This window comes from Neopelma chrysocephalum, unplaced genomic scaffold, assembly GCF_003984885.1.
Source record: "Neopelma chrysocephalum unplaced genomic scaffold, ASM398488v2 Primary Assembly neopelma1_25, whole genome shotgun sequence".
In the NCBI taxonomy this organism is placed as follows: Eukaryota; Metazoa; Chordata; class Aves; order Passeriformes; family Pipridae; genus Neopelma; species Neopelma chrysocephalum.
In genome coordinates, this window is record NW_020897694.1 from 38,568,575 (window position 1) to 38,584,528 (window position 15,954).

Genomic DNA, 15,954 nt, shown 5'->3' on the forward strand with positions numbered 1-15,954 from the left:
CAGAGAGATGCTACCGGAGCTGCGGTAAATGCTCACTCGCGCCGCCGGACCCACATGGCACTAATCGATCCAGTGCAGTTTCCAGTGTCTGTCCAGCGGCACAGGAAAAGAGAAATGTTTGCAGTGCAGTCGTTGTTATCCTTTCTAAGCTTGCTGAACTGCTAAAAGTACCTTAAAACATATTTTACTCTTTGTTCAAATTTAATTGTTGTTTACTTTGCAAATAGTCTAAGTAAGTCTTCGCTTACAAATTATTGGGGTAATGACAGATGACCTTTTTTTTGTGCTGAATCTATGCTCTAAGATAAGCATCTGTGTAAATGCATCTGAGACTGTAGTTTCTTTGTGCCCATATTTGTAAAGTGTAAGATGATCGGAACAGCATGCCTGCAAAAGGCACGCCTTCAAAGCTGTGAAACAAGTGTCGAAATAAAAGCCATTATAGCTAAAGGAAAAAAGGTGCAATTTGCTAAATTAAGAGGTAACATCACAAGGATGTGAAAGACAAAACACAATCAAAAATAGGTTAACAGTTTAAAAACTATGATTGTTGTGATAACACTTCATACCAAAAGCAAATAATGATTGTAAATCCCAGAGTTCATCTACTTACTTCCCTTTAATTGAGGAGTTTCATGAATTGCAAAGCAATTAATGAATAAAAATAGCATATTTTCCCCTCAGTCTAGGACATTGCAAAAATAAATTTCAAATCTAGAGCTAATTTCAAAAATATAAAAATCCTCATCAGTGTGATACGATGTGATGCAAATGGGTTGTCTTACATACATAAAGACAACAAAAATTCTATTGAGAGTCACTGTGATGTATATATATCCACAAATTGGTTCGATGGGAACACTGCTGCTTGAGGGGTAGTCCTGTATAGCATTCATTCAAAAATCTACATTTATAAACAAAATTAGCAATTAAGGGATGGATATTTTCCCAGTATTTTTTTTTTTGCCCAGACTTGCTGCCTATAAAATGATATTATATTATATTGTACGCTGGCTCATACAATAAGCACGTGTTTGAAGAAGGAAAGTGAAAGGCGGATACTGCTAATTCGATTTTTAAAAATTATTTAATTACATTTAAAGTAAGAATCTAAATCTGTACAACTCTACAGACATACCCATCTGTTACTATTTTAAAATGTGCTGTTCTTTAGTAGGTTTATTTTAATATACCAGTGAAATAGATCTTCACTTTGGAATAAGATGTAAATGAATAGCATAAATTAAGTGAATATTACAGGGAACCTGGTAACACTAATATATTCTACGTGGGAATCTGAGATAGTTTAAACACAATATCAGGAAAGCTTGTCACTTGAAGACTTCCCTTTTTTTCAGCAAAGCATTTACAGAATGGGCAGTTGGATTGGTGACAAATAACATTGGTTGAGCACAATTTTTATTGACTGCAGTGGGAGTCTCCCCAACACATGTAAATGTAAAATTTATCTGCAGAAGGCAGGAGGAGTTAGTCTGCAATCCAATAAGGTTTGCTTCAGCCTTTTACATTCTGCATTTGGCTTAGACTCTGAACTCCATAATGGAAGAACTCTGCATCCTGTTTATTTCCAACCATTGGCCTGATTCTGCCTTCAATTTCGGCAGAGCAATAAAGAACAGCTTCTCTGGAAGCCAGAAAGTAAATTGGGATAAGGTCTGTGAGATCGACATTAGGCCCCCATGATGTGAGAGCAGCCTGGGGAAGGATTTGAGATCAGAGGACAAAGTAATTGATGGCGAGTCCACAATGGTAAAGAATTTACTTTCACACATTCACAGCTTGAAGAATTTGTCTGTTATATAAATTGATAGCAATAGGGTAAAGTTACACACGGTAGCTGTTGCTTTGTTATTGAGTTTGACGACTGATATAGATGCATCTGTCACTTTGGTTTGTTACTGTGTTAGAGCAGTGCATATAAATAAAGGGGATAAATAACCTAATTTACTATGAGCAAGAGTCACAGTATATTAAAAATGGTGACACAGGGAAAGCTCTTGCCTCTCCTGGAAAAAGTTTTATAACAGATCTTTGTAGTCATCATTTAAACTGGCAGGTACAGCACGCAAAGATCCTAAAAGCCCAAACAAATGCTTATTTAACCTTTTCAAAATATATTCTTGGCTAATATGACTCCAGTGATGGAAAGGGGAATTTTTCCATTGACTTTACCAAAGCTGAATTTCATCCAAGTAATTGCAATTTTATTTCAGAACTATTTTGGTTTTGAACAAAAGAAGTGCTGTTAAGCTTACATGAATTAGTAAGCATGGGTTACCTGCAAATTGTGCATCTCCCACTACTTATGGTTCCCTGAGATATTTTTCTGCTATTACTCCTGAAGGGAACATGTTGGGTGGATTACCACTGTCTTTCTGCAAACCCTCAAACAGCTTGGGGAAGTGCGCTTTCCCTGCTTGGGGCAGGGAAGGAGGGAGAATGCTTCAGCCTGGTGCCTTCAGCACCTCGTGAGGCAGTGAATCTTCTGGTTCTTCAGCAGTGCTGCCTCTTGGTAAGGCTCTTTTGGCTGGGCATTCCTGTCCTGCTGCATCCAGAGGCACCTGCAGTTATCACCTGCCATGGTTCTTGTTAGTGCTGATCTGCCTTTTGTTTCTAGTCATCAAGCAGATTTTTAATAAGCTTTATTAGAGCTTTTATTTAAGCTGGAGATACTGTTGTTGGTTCTGCACACATCAGATGCATTTCAGTGTCGCAGTTCTTCAGCTGCTGATATGGATTTAGGATCGGAGCCTATAGACCTCAATTAACAGCTCTCCCTTAGGAGAGAGAGTGGCCTGGTTTCTTTTTCTCATACCTTCTCATGGCAGACAATTGGCAGAATTGCCTTCTCTCCAAAGTCAGATGTGTCTTTTCCCTTCAGAAACATCTTGACAAAATTCTCCTGGATTCAGTGGTGAGGTGGTTTAGTTTCAGATGCCTATGTAGATTTGGCTGGGCTCACAGGGCTTGTTGCATCCTGGCTGACAGGTACCGGTGTGTGCGTGTACAAAGAGTTTCCAAGGACTCTTTTTGCTTGCATAGAACTGACAGGGGAAAAAAGAAGAGAAGAATGTTTACCAGCATGGCATAGATAATCTCAGGAAGAATTCCATGTGTATCCTGTTCCATGTGTGTCTGAAGAGCCAGCCCAGTTGCTGTCTAGTGTTAGTTGTGTCTTGGCAAGGTGCAATAGGAAACACAATGAATTATGAATCCAGAGTGTGCACCAAGTGTGAGCTGTACTGCCTCTGAAGCAGCCCTGGGACTCAGATATAATGTACGCAATTTCTTTCTAGTTTTCTCTGGTCTTGTGGGAAAGTGCTAACTTACTGCTGACCTGACATGTGTTAATAAGTGATTCTTATCCTTCAGTGCTGTTTTAAATGTGGAACCTGATAAGCAGAGTCACAGCCTATTCTTTTCTTTCCTCTCCCTAATATTTGCCTTATGAAGGAAGCATGGACTTCCACATCTATAGCATGAACTTTGAACCACACCCAGGTCACCTGTCCATTTACTCCCTTGCACATGCAAGTCTCCTCATGATCCTTGTCAAGAATTCAGATTCATGAGAAACAGTAAAGTGCTGGAAGGAGAAGACAAAGGTACAGGATCTACTTCAGCTTGGATTTTTCTGCCAGTTGTCATATTACTGCACTAGTCATCCTCAAGCTGTGAAAAAGGGTGGTCTTAAGCTGCATTTGTAAAACACGTGAGTAACAGGGTCAGGACTTCAACATGAGCAGGGCTGGGAGCTCCTTTCTGTTCCCTCTGGTGCTCCATTCCACTGACCTCAGCAGTCATCCTCCAGCCAGTGTTTTCACGGCACTGCACAAGCATTATAGGCAGAGTCACACAGTAAAGTCACAAACATCATAAATCTGAGTTCTTCACATTAACAAGATCACAAAGCCTACACAAGCAAAAGACTAGGACCCTAAGGACATGGGCAGTAAAACATTTCTAAAAGCTGGCTGCTTTGATGAACTTGAAAAATATTCTCATCCACTTTCCTGCTGAAGCACTGGAAGTTTCTGCTCATTTTGCCCTCTGTTACATATTACTACTAGCATCACTCATTGGGTGCTAGGTGCCTTGACTCCTTGTCAAATTCTAACGGAAGCTGAAGATGCTAAAATAATTCCCAGCTTTTGGGGAATTTTTATTAAAAATCAGCCAGTGCCAGACTTCACTGGAATTCAAAACCTGTATATTCTGATATGTACATAAACTTCTAGAGACAGATGAGTTTTGGAGCAAATTTTATACACAGAATTGCTTTGAATTAATCTCTGCCTGCACTCTGCACAGTTGTGATATATGGAGGCATTATTGATGAGCTGCAGTGAGCTGGCTCTTTGGTTGAAAAGGTTAACTGAAATAAACAGAGGTTTATGTGGCAGGTTTTTGAAGAAAAAAAATGTGCCTCATCTGCTGAATCATCAAGATGGGAGAATGGAGAAAAAATTGGCTTCGGAATGACAGTTTTCTCAATCTATAGTGGGATACTTCCTTCCAAAGAAGAAATACATATTTGGCAGGATGTTGTTATCAGCCGGGAGACAAATACATATTTACTTCCTGAAACCCTCGCAAGCAGAGAGCCTATTCTACCCAGCCTGCCCAATGCAGCACATGCTGGCTCAGAAGCAGCCCAGCCTGTGCAGAGCGCAAGGCCAGGGCAGCATGTAAGGCCAGGATTAATTTCTTCAGTCCGGGCAGCATGTGGCACCACAATGAAATGTGTACCTTCATGGATGAGAAGAGGCATCTCCTGTTTTGCCATCTCTTCCCCTCCTCTGGCCTTCCATTGACTACTGTGGAAGTCTGATTTAGGGCCCCTGTACCTGAAGGGATCTAGAAGATCCTTCCATTTGGAAGGCTGATCGCCATGCCTAGCCTTCACCTCTCTAGATTAAGGGTTTATAACCAAAAAGTCAAAAAAGAGTGCCCTAATACCATTTCATCGGAAAACTCTCCAAAATTCATCCTTAGTGCTTTCTCCTACCGCAAGTGTCTCTCATAGTGTTGTCTGGCCAACAACATTTGCTGTTCAAGGGCAATGTGCAATGTTCCTGATGGTAGGATTCATAGCCTGAAGCAGGATTGAATCTTTGCAGAAGTCACATACACTGGTTTCACCTGGTTAGGAACCGCCGAAGAAAGCTAATTTTTGGACAGGAATGACTTCATGCTTTGAAAATGGGTCATCATTTTCTTCTTGATTTAAAATGCAAGGGAGCTTTCCCAGGAGTAATTTGGTTGCTGGTTATTCATTGCTCCAGAGCTGGTTATTGCTAGTACACTGTTTCATGTAACTTTGTATCTGTCCTGGAAAATGCTGCCTTGCTTTCTGCTGCTGTACATAGACTGAAAAAATGCCATGGCTCCATCTCCTCTGCAGGGGAGTGCAGATAGATCAGTGTAGCAAAGCTGCATTCATCGTGCATACTTTCCAAATGCTTTATGATAAGTAAAGAAATATGAACAGTGCTGTGGTTTAATGGTAGTTTGCTTACATACAATGTATCATACTTCAAATATGCAGATTTTTTTTTTTTTAAGACAGTTAAAATTGCAATTAAGGTATGGGGAGGTTTAGCCAAATACTGTCACAAAGTGAGTCAGCAATTTTTACCCTCCACTGTTGATAGGAAGAGTTGGCAAAACCTGTTCCTATCTTGTTTTGGTATTTTCAGTTCAGAACCTACAGTGCAAACATTACCTGGTTTGTTTAAATAATAAAGGTGGGAGTTCTGATGTCAATATGGGAAAACAATTCTTAGGCCTGTTGATTTTGTGTTCCACACCTTTTTGGAAACACCAAATGTACCATAGAATTTTATTCTACTTTAAAAGACTCTTGAATGTGTTGCAGTTACTTTTGCAAAGATGTTAAATATGTTGCTAAAGTTGGTTGAGTAGAATTTGTTATATGAAAAATGAGAAAGTAAATAGAGACATATGAGAAAAACTGTGTTTTGAAATGGTGTCACTTTTCTTCAAGGAATAGACATTGAGAAGACAACTTTAATTAAAGTCTTTATTTTCCAGCACATTTCACATTTTAAAGATAGTAAACAGTAAGCACTGTTTCCCTTTTGGTGATAAAATTTACTCTTTCCCTGAAAAACACCCAAAATTAAGGCAATTTTGTGAGGGAACATTCTGCTCCTATATATACCAGCAGGTATAAACAGGAGAAGGATTGTCCTGTTGTCAGGAGGTAGGTGGCATTTGAACACCTGTCACCACTGCTGTAAGCACATGTCCCTTTTCCTGACTCTCTTGCTCCAGCTGAGGTTGCCTAAGTCCCTGTCTTACCCAGGTCTTCCTGCACAGAAGTGAACTTTACTGTTTCTGTTTTCTAGGCTGTTGTTGAAGGAAATGGATGCCTTTCTCTCTCTTTCCATCCCCCCATCCAAACCCGCCCCTTTTATGTTCCAAAATTTTCTGCAGCTTTCTTCCTGTGGCAGTACCCTTCTCAAATTTGCAGTTTGCTCCAAGACAGAAATATCTCTTTTTGTGGCAAGAGGTGGATCGAATTGTTAAAATCTTACTGAAAAGTTTGAGGTCAATATTTGAGAAGCATTGTTTTATTTTACCTGATGTTTATAAGGAAATGGCTCAGGTGGAGGCACTTGTGGCTCCAGTGTATAGGGCTTCATCTATCTCCCAAATATTTATTTTAGCCACACAGGAAAGGTGACAGAGAGTTGGGAAAAGAGAATTAATGTTAGACTTGGCTAGAAAATAGAATTTTGGTTTGAAAAGAAGAGAAGAAAGTAAAAGGAAAATGTCAAGACTTTGTTCTTAATTGAAGTGAAACAGAAGCTTTTTGAATAAGTCCAAGGTAAAACATGTTTCCAGAAGAGCCAGTCATCAGTGTACTTCTCTGGGTTGTGGAAGATTTCAGGTGTATATTCTTACGCTTCCTCACAAGGAGCAGATACTTGAAACCCATGTCCCAGTTGGGCACCCTGTGGCTTCTGGCTTGTTTCTAGTAAATGCTTCTCTTTCTCTCTGGATTTTGAAAAAGAGCCTTGAACTGCAAATGGAAATTTCATTGAAACTGATGTGTTTCTATATTCATTAAATTGTAATTTTCTGGCAAAAATAACAGTTTGAAAAATTGTTGGCAAGATCGACTGACAGAACATACATAGCTCTCAAAACAGAGAATATGCTAAAGACAATTACTTGGGTCCAAACTCTGTTCTCAGCTTCAGAGGCAAAATATGGGTGCAGCTGAGGGCATGCGCCCTTTGATTTGCCTGAGAAGTAAAGCATTTCTCCAAACAAGTGAATTGAATATTGTGTCCCTTTTAGTGCAGGGATGATTACACAACCCTGTTTATTCTCTGGGGTTTTTTCAGCTCATCCATCATTCACAGCTCAGATTTCTACAGCGACTTCACCAAGTTGGCTTGCTGTATGATGCAAAATGAAAGTCAAGTTAATTTCGCGCTCTACCCACCTCAGTCTGATTAACTCAAATTAAATTTTGTGCTAATAAGTCTGAGTGTGTGACCATAATTGGAAAGCCTTGAGTTCCTCTGACTGCAGGGAAAGTGCTGTTTTTCCCTTCATTATAAAAACATTTGAATCATAACATCTGGGAAATTTGCAACAAACAATGGTATCAATTTGGGGCCTCCATATAAAGTTTTTTCTGTTTCTCATCAGGGACTATGAATACATATCTATATCACATTGCAGTTCTTGGAACATTTGGCCCATCTGCCCACCAGAGGAAAACTAAAAGAGCAGTGACACACACCTAATAAGGGGAAACTGCTGAACATCTGTGTTTCTCCATTACATGGAAATCCTCTTGGACTAATAACTGGCTGCTATACCTTAAATAACCGGACAATTACTTAAATTTGTTACCAAGGTCTGAGCAGGTCAAGTTAGTGGGAAGACTAGCTCAGGTTGCAATCATTCACCAGCCATTTGGAGAAAGAGGAAAAAAAAGCCCAAAGTGAGAACTGAAAGACTGGTGGGAAGGGAAGGGGAGGGGAGGGGAGGGAAGGGAAGGGAAGGGAAGGGAAGGGAAGGGAAGGGAAGGGAAGGGAAAAGGTTTTGATCTAAAGATGAAGAATGCTTCAGCATGGCACAGAAAGAATATTGTGAATGTGAGTTTGAATTTATAGTCCTATTCCATTTAGATCTATATCTTTGTTGTATTTGCTAGCTCAAAGAGTTACTGTTTTCCTTAACTCCAGCAATGACCTCTTGCTCCAACTATCACCTTCTTCCAGAAGAAGAAAATCATAAAACCTAAGTAAAACTACAGCAGGTAGAGTTTGGGAAAAGGTAACTTTTTGTTCTGTGAAATCCTGGTATCAGTGAAGGCATGCACCTGTGTAAGACCAAGGAAACGTGCCCAAGTACCTGGTGCCAGAGATGATGCAGGAGCATACTGAGATTTCAGTAGCGTAGAAGCACATAAATCCTGTTGGATTACAAACAGAGAAGCCTAGTAAATGTCAGACAGGATGGAAGTAGTTGTAAATACATATACATGCATTATAATGGAACATCTACATTTCCTGACGGGAATTCATGGGGGTGTATATCGTCCATGGGCTATCTCCCTTAGCAGCAAGAACATGATGATTACATAGCAAGTTTATTAAGTATGAAACAAGTCAGCAAACCCTTTAAAAAGCAAAGTCTCTTACAGCATACCATCCTAATGAAGGGTTTGAGAGTCAGAAATGGCAGCACTCAACCAGAGAGCGGTTCAGCACTCTCTGAAGTTTTGAAGCTAAGCCCTGCTCTCTAACCTTTGGATCAATGGGTATTCGCTTATTATTTTCTGTAGAGGTAGGATCAAATGCAGAGGCATGATGAACCATCTAACTGGAAGGACTGTGACACCACTTTTGTGTGTCTCTATCAGATTTGAATTTACTTTTAGCAATACAAAATGGGCTTCTCCTACTTGTCCTCTGTCTCTCTGACAAACAGCCTTATAAACAAAGCATTCACAAAACAGAAAGAACAGATTGTACATGGCTATAAAAATGTTTTTGGTCTGACTGCCCCATAATATAGGAAAATAAGAGTACAAAAGAACTGCAAATAAGATAAGGGTCTGAGCACAAGCTAGCTTACCTGTACATCATTTCTACTGCAAAATTAGCAATGGCATCTGGGCTTGTGTAGCAAATAGCCCTAAATTTCTTTCCTCCCTGCTGCTGTGGGAGTTTAATTTAGCCGGGGAGTATTGTCTGTATGTGACATCATCTTGAAACAACAGCTTTAGAAGTGGAGACAGGTAATATTTCCCATTAATTATATTCTGCATCTGTAAAGCATATACATTGCACTGTGGATAAACAGAGCAAGCTTTGGCAGGGAGTTCCCTGAATATCTGTAGCCAGATTTCTCATTTACAGTTTTCTCATTGTTTTGTACAATGGGAGCAGATTGGTCTCTAGCAGTGGATGGGGAAGGGTAGGATTTTAATGAGGTGTGCGTGTTAAACAAATGAAGGGCACTCTATCTCCTAATACTGGGCACTACCACCACTTCAGTGGAAGTCAGCTGTAAAACCTGATGTTTGAACACCAAATATACACCCAATGTGTCAACACTCATGATGACATCTTTTTTTTCCTTTTTTTTTTTTACACTAGGTATGGGGAGTATTTTTTTTTTTTGCAAATAAAACATATGAATCGAGGTTCCGAGGACAGAGTTGCAATATCAGTAGTTGTGTATTGACATATAGTTGTGATTTGGTTTAGGTGCCTGATGAGCCCTCATTTTAACACTTGTGTTTGGCTACAACAGAACAAAGGCACAGGGAAATCGCTTCAAGAGTAAAGATCTCACCTGAACCATGGGAAACCCTGAAAGCATAGGGATTTTTTTCTGGCAAAAGGGATAAAATAGAATGCAATGTTCTCCTATTGATCTTAGTAGTTACTGTTGTTAGCAGCTTGCTACAAGCTGGTGATGCTGTCTCAGAGCCTGCCAACCTGTGCCAAGCGTGTACTCTCTCCCACATCCACACTGGCTAGAGAGGAGACTCCAAGTCACGCTGCTCTGCTCTTTTCCAAGTGCTCCCACTGTCTAAGTCCTCACATTCTTTATGCTAAAGCCAGAGGATGAGGCAAGTATAGACTTCAAGCCACTTAGGTTGTGGTATGATTTCGAGTGATTTGTTTGGCCTCAATAGATAAGTCACAAATTTACTTGTCATTGTGACTGGCTCTTGCTATATTATCAGCTTTAATGTTGCTGAGGGGTTTTTGAACTGGGGATGTGACTGGGCTCTTAACAGTCTGTGGCATATGAGAATACGCACTAAACCATTGAGAATATTTCATCACAAAGGAGCTGTTGAAAGAACACGTCATATACACCTGCCAAGAAGCATCTCAAATAATTGAGTTGATAGTGGAACGAGTAAAGTGTTTGTGAGAGAGTGACGCCACATCCAGCACACAGAGGACTAGCATTATAATTAATTAATGCTCATAGATATTTCCTTAGCACAGATGCTATGCTTTGTAGTTCATATTTGACAGGGGAATGCAGGAGAAGTGAAAATATTCTGTCATTTTTGTCATGTCTTCCCTCTTGTTAATGCCTCACACAATTGGTGATTTCAAGGTCACTTTATTTACTGACAATTCTCTTGCATCAGCAATATCAATTTTATGCTAAAACGAATCAAAATATGTTTATTGTAACATCCCCTCTGGATCCCCTACCTCCTCCCCATTCCTAACAGTGGTAAAATAACAATAAGATTAGTTTAATCATATAAAATTAAAATTTTCTGAGAGTATATATTTTAGAGCCATGGTGTTTAATGACAAGGCACATTATTCGAATAGGAATAAAAATATTTATAGATTGTGTTTTTCAGATGGTTTTGCAATAAAGCCAGCACGGGTAATGTATGATGAGATTGCACAATCACTTTTCTCCCACACACATATTGATGGAAACCCTCAGCTGAACAGAATTGCGTATATCTCTTTTTTCAATCTGTGTGTATGTTATTACTGTAGAGGTGGAAGAGCTGCATACATAACCCACCCACTGCCCTATCTGCAGTAACAGAGCCACCAGTCATTGCTTGGATGCATCCATCTGAATTTTTATTATTTACATCATTCAATGAAGGTGGATTCCTGCCAGCATCCCACTGGAATGCAATTGTCAACAGATCTGAGTGTTACCAAGACTTCTGAAAAGTAAAGTGAAAACTTGGCAAGATAACTTGCAATCTCTAATATATTTTTTTAAGTTGAACATGTAACAACAGTGGCACATCTTGGCTGAAATAATAGGATGAAAACATTTTACTCTGATTGTAACACTTGTTCCTTTCTTAAGTGTCTGGAGCATGATGAAGATTTGTGTCATGTTGTATCCTGGCAGCCGGAAGTTCTCAGGATTTTAGTACAGGAATGGCAGTTTCATACAACCTGAATAATTGGGTCCATATGTGCTTGTGCATGGTGTGCTTATGGACACGCTTAACTGGTCTCTTACTGACAAGATGACGTTGGTTCTGATGTGGTCTTTACTTTCCTTAATTTTCTTATTCTCCAAGGCAGCATCTCTGGTTTCTTTGCTACCTATGCATTTTTTTTGCATTGCTCTCATTTCGAAGAGTGATTTTTCTTTTACTCTGGCAGCATAATTTCTTGTGACAGCCACACACTGGGTTTGTGGGTTCTCATTCATTTGCCACAGACTTTCCCTTCATTTACAGGTGTATAACCTCCACATAAGATGCAAACACTGACAATTATATTTGATTGTGAAATGGATTTTATCAGTACTTGCATCATCCCAATAGTTTTAGCAGTATTTTTTGCTTGATTTCAGTCAATTTGAATTAATTCTTATTGATTTTCTCAAATATTGCCTAGTATTGGATTAATTTCATCCCTGTAAATAAACACAGAAACCTTCGTTAGTAAACCTATCATAAACCATTCTGTGGGTTCACTTTGGATCTTGTACCAAGTCAGTAAATTCATGGCTTGACAATACTGGAGTAGCTTTTTGGAGATAACTGTTTAGATATTCAGCTAACATCTAACCAAGCACTATCCATGTTCCTCCCTCTTTTTACTACTCAGGTTAACAAAACAATGTACAGTTCCTTCTTTATTGTAACCTCCAGTGAAGTGCAAGCCAAGCTTTGTCTGTTGCTTGAAGTCCTATTGCTTGTCAGAAGAGCTGCCTTTCTGTTCTTTACCTACAGTTGGCATGGACTCTGGAGTACTCTGTCTTCTCAAGGAGTGTCCTGTCCTTTGGCTTATGTTAAGCCTTATCATAAGTTGCCCCAGACTGAGATTTGGAAATTATGACTCTGTAAAGTGGGGATTATGGCAGTGCAAGGTGCTGTAAAATGTGTTGTTGGAAAGTGCATATACGAGACTGATTTAGCTATTTGCTTTATTATATGTAGGTATCATAAAGAAGGGCAGTGAAGTCAAAACAAAGAGGTAACAATTACAGTATAGCAAGAGAATATACTATAAATTTCCTTACCAATTGTACAGCACATTCTTGTGACAAAGTACTGTCTCAGCATCGTTAATGAATTTTGCTTCTGGGGATATCCTGTAGGCAGCAGCTGTGCCTTTAAAACCAAGATCCAGTGAGAAGAATACACCATTTTCCTGATGATCTGCTCAGCTTCCAAGCATAATGAGTGAAAATAAGCATTTTAGAAAGAACCGAGCAGACCTCGTAAAATGATTTACAATAGTGTCATGGGGTGACTCCTAATGATGTCACAAACTGAGCATATGGTAATTGTTCACATCTTACTGTAAGCTTTTGGATATAAACTAAAAAAGAAACAAACAAACGAAAGCATGATATTGTTCTGGCCAATAATTATAAGTTCATATTAGCAGCATATTAGGACATTAGCATATTAATTACATGGTAATCCGTGTAACAACAAGTAATTACCAATTTTGGATAACACTTTGATAGGGACCTTCATGCTTTAGGAACCAAAGCCAAGGTAATGTGGGCATCTACACCTCACTGAAAGTTACTTAAGAAATTTTGAGAATCCTAAAAGCACCCTTGATCCTGATGTTACCTTTTTATTTATTATTACTGATGCTGTAGTTTTAAATGACATTATTAGTTGGTTTCTCATGAGTTTTCAAATGCGTCTAGTAATCTATCACAGACTGCAAAGCCCTACAGAAGTTCCCAGGAGTGGCACTGTCCTGTGGCATGGTCCATCCATATTCCCTGGGGTGCTCAGGTTTATGTCCGATGTCTAAGCCATTGGGTACAGATTCACCACTAGATGGGAGCATCGATTGTTTAGCCTTTGCTTTGAAGTGGTGCTCTTTCAGCCTTGGAAAATCATATTCCCTCTTGTCTCTTGTTTCAAACTTGTGGGAGGCCTGAATGTCCTCCCATCGCTGTGTGGCACATTCCAGAAACACTGGCTAACACTGATCCCTAGAGGACATCCCTCTTGGCTGATGCCCTGAATGACCAGCATTCAAAGTGGTCCCTACTGTTTAGTATGGAAGCACTCAGTTACTCCCCAAGTCTTCAGGGGCATATTGGGAATTGCAAGAATGTTCCCATAATCTTGTTTTATGGCTTATTGTTTCATTGGGAAATGGAGTATGTGTATTTTGCTGATTGTCCTAAAATCACTCTGATCACCAGAGAAAAGTGAAGGTAAAAGAAAAGACAGACTCGACTTTCTGGTTCAAAAACCAGAAGAGGAGCTGCTACATTTCCAGACAGATGCAGAGAAAGAAAAGAAAACTTTAGGCTAACCCAGCTCCAGGACAACTGCTCTGACCCCTGCAGCTGCTGGGATGCTTCCACAACTCTTTCAGGTGAGATCCAATGTTTAAACAAGGCCATTGTCCAGTGCATGTCCCTAACCAAAAGAATCTCCACCTAGGGGCATGTCCCTCCTCCTATGCCTCTGCTTCTTAAAGTGTGTGTTAAAATATCCCCTTCCTACACCAAGGTACATTTGCAATGCTTGAATTTGATAAAGATACTCTTTAACTTCTTTTCCACACAAGCCTGCCCTTGCCTTGTTGCTCCTTGAACAGGAAGATGGCAGAGAGTAAACCAAGTTGTTCCTGGGCTCAGTTTAATTATAAACAAGTTGTTCATCCATTATGAGGAAAATACTTCCTACAGGAGTAGGACGGACTACAGACCTCAATGCACAACTTCTTTTTTGAGTTGAGAACTGCAGTGTCTGCACATGTGCATAATTGACAACGACACTTCACTGGAACAACTAAGAGAAATAACGTATGTGGACCGTTACTAACTCAGGACTGAGACTCGGCATGAGTGCAGCCAAAAAGCTGCTGGATGGTAAAGGATTCATTGTGTGCCTCCTGCTCTGGGCTATGAGGGTTATGAAAAACAGGATCTGCAGTGGTCAATCCATCATCTCTCTCCCAAGCATCCATTTTTCTCTGAGAAGGAAATATGGGAAAGGACATGTGGCCAAGATCTTTCTTGGAAGACAGTTTTAGCCTCTGCAGCTAGGAGGAACCTCTTTAAGAGAGGAAGGCTGCTATGCCTTCAAGACCCTGAAAACAGAAGGCAAATGGCAAACACAGAACTTGGGGAAAAATTTACTTTTAACACAGTTGTGATTTTCTCTGGGCACGACATTTTGGGTGGTGGATGAGAGGCTTGACACTAGCCAGCAACGTGCAATTGACTCTCGGAAAGCCAATCATATCCTGGGCTGCATCAAAAGCAGTGTGGCCAGCAGGTTGAGGGAGGTGATTCTGCCCCTCTACTCTGCTCTGGGGAGACCCCACCTGTAGTGCTGCATCCAGCTCTGGGGTCCTCAGCACAGGAAGGACATCAGCCTGTTGGACATCAGCCAGAGCAGGACCATGAAGATGATTAGAGGGATGGAGCACCTCTCCTATGAGGTAAGGCTAAGAAAATTGGGATTGTTCCATCTGGAAAAGAAAAGGCTTCAAGGTGACCTAATTGCAGCCTTCGAGTACCTGAAGGGAGCCTATGAGAAACATGGAGAGAGACTATTCACAAGGGCATGAAGTGACAGGACAAGAAAGAATGATTTTAAACTGAAAGAAGGTAGATTTAGATTAGATATTAGAAGGAATTCTTGGCTGTGAGGGTGTTGATGCACCAGAACAGGTTGCCCACTGGAACAGTTGCCCAGAGACCTTGTGGTTGCCCCATTCCTTGCAGTGTTCAAGGCCATGTTGGATGAGACTTTGAGCAATCTGGTCTAGTGGAAGGTGTCCCTGCCTGTGGCAGGAGGATTGGAACTAGATGATCTTTAAGGCCTATTCCAACCCAATCCAGGCCATCCTACGATTTTTTTCATGTCTAAAGTAGACATTACCACAGCTACCTTTCTACTGGACTGTTCAGGGTCTCAAGCTAGAAGTGTCTCATTATCTTAGACTGTAATGATTCAAGTGTCCTAGATGTATCCTGACAGCCTACTTTTCTGAGGGGTGACGCAGAACCATGTTCCTCACCAGCGGCCAGCAGCAGAGATGAAGGCACACTCTGAAGTCTGGAATATGTGAGGAATTGTATTTCCTCCTCATTAGCATTCCTGGAGGTTCAGTGTGCCTTCCAGGTCATGGTGTACACAGCACAAACTTGCTAGTCCTGCAGGAGCCCATAGCCCTGTGCTGTAATGCACAGATACTATGTTGAAACCTACTAGTTTTTCACAGAATCATTCAATTTGTCTGCAGCCTCAAAGGAGATTACAGTTTATTGACCAAGTGAGTAGCGAAGTGGCTGAGTATCACATTCCATCAGACTTATGTAGGTTCAGCTAGGAGTAAAATCTGTCTTCAGGTTAGTTTCTACACAAGACTGTGATGTGACTAACACAGATCAGATTTCATTGGCAAATCAAATAGAAAGCAAAGTGAGGTGCAG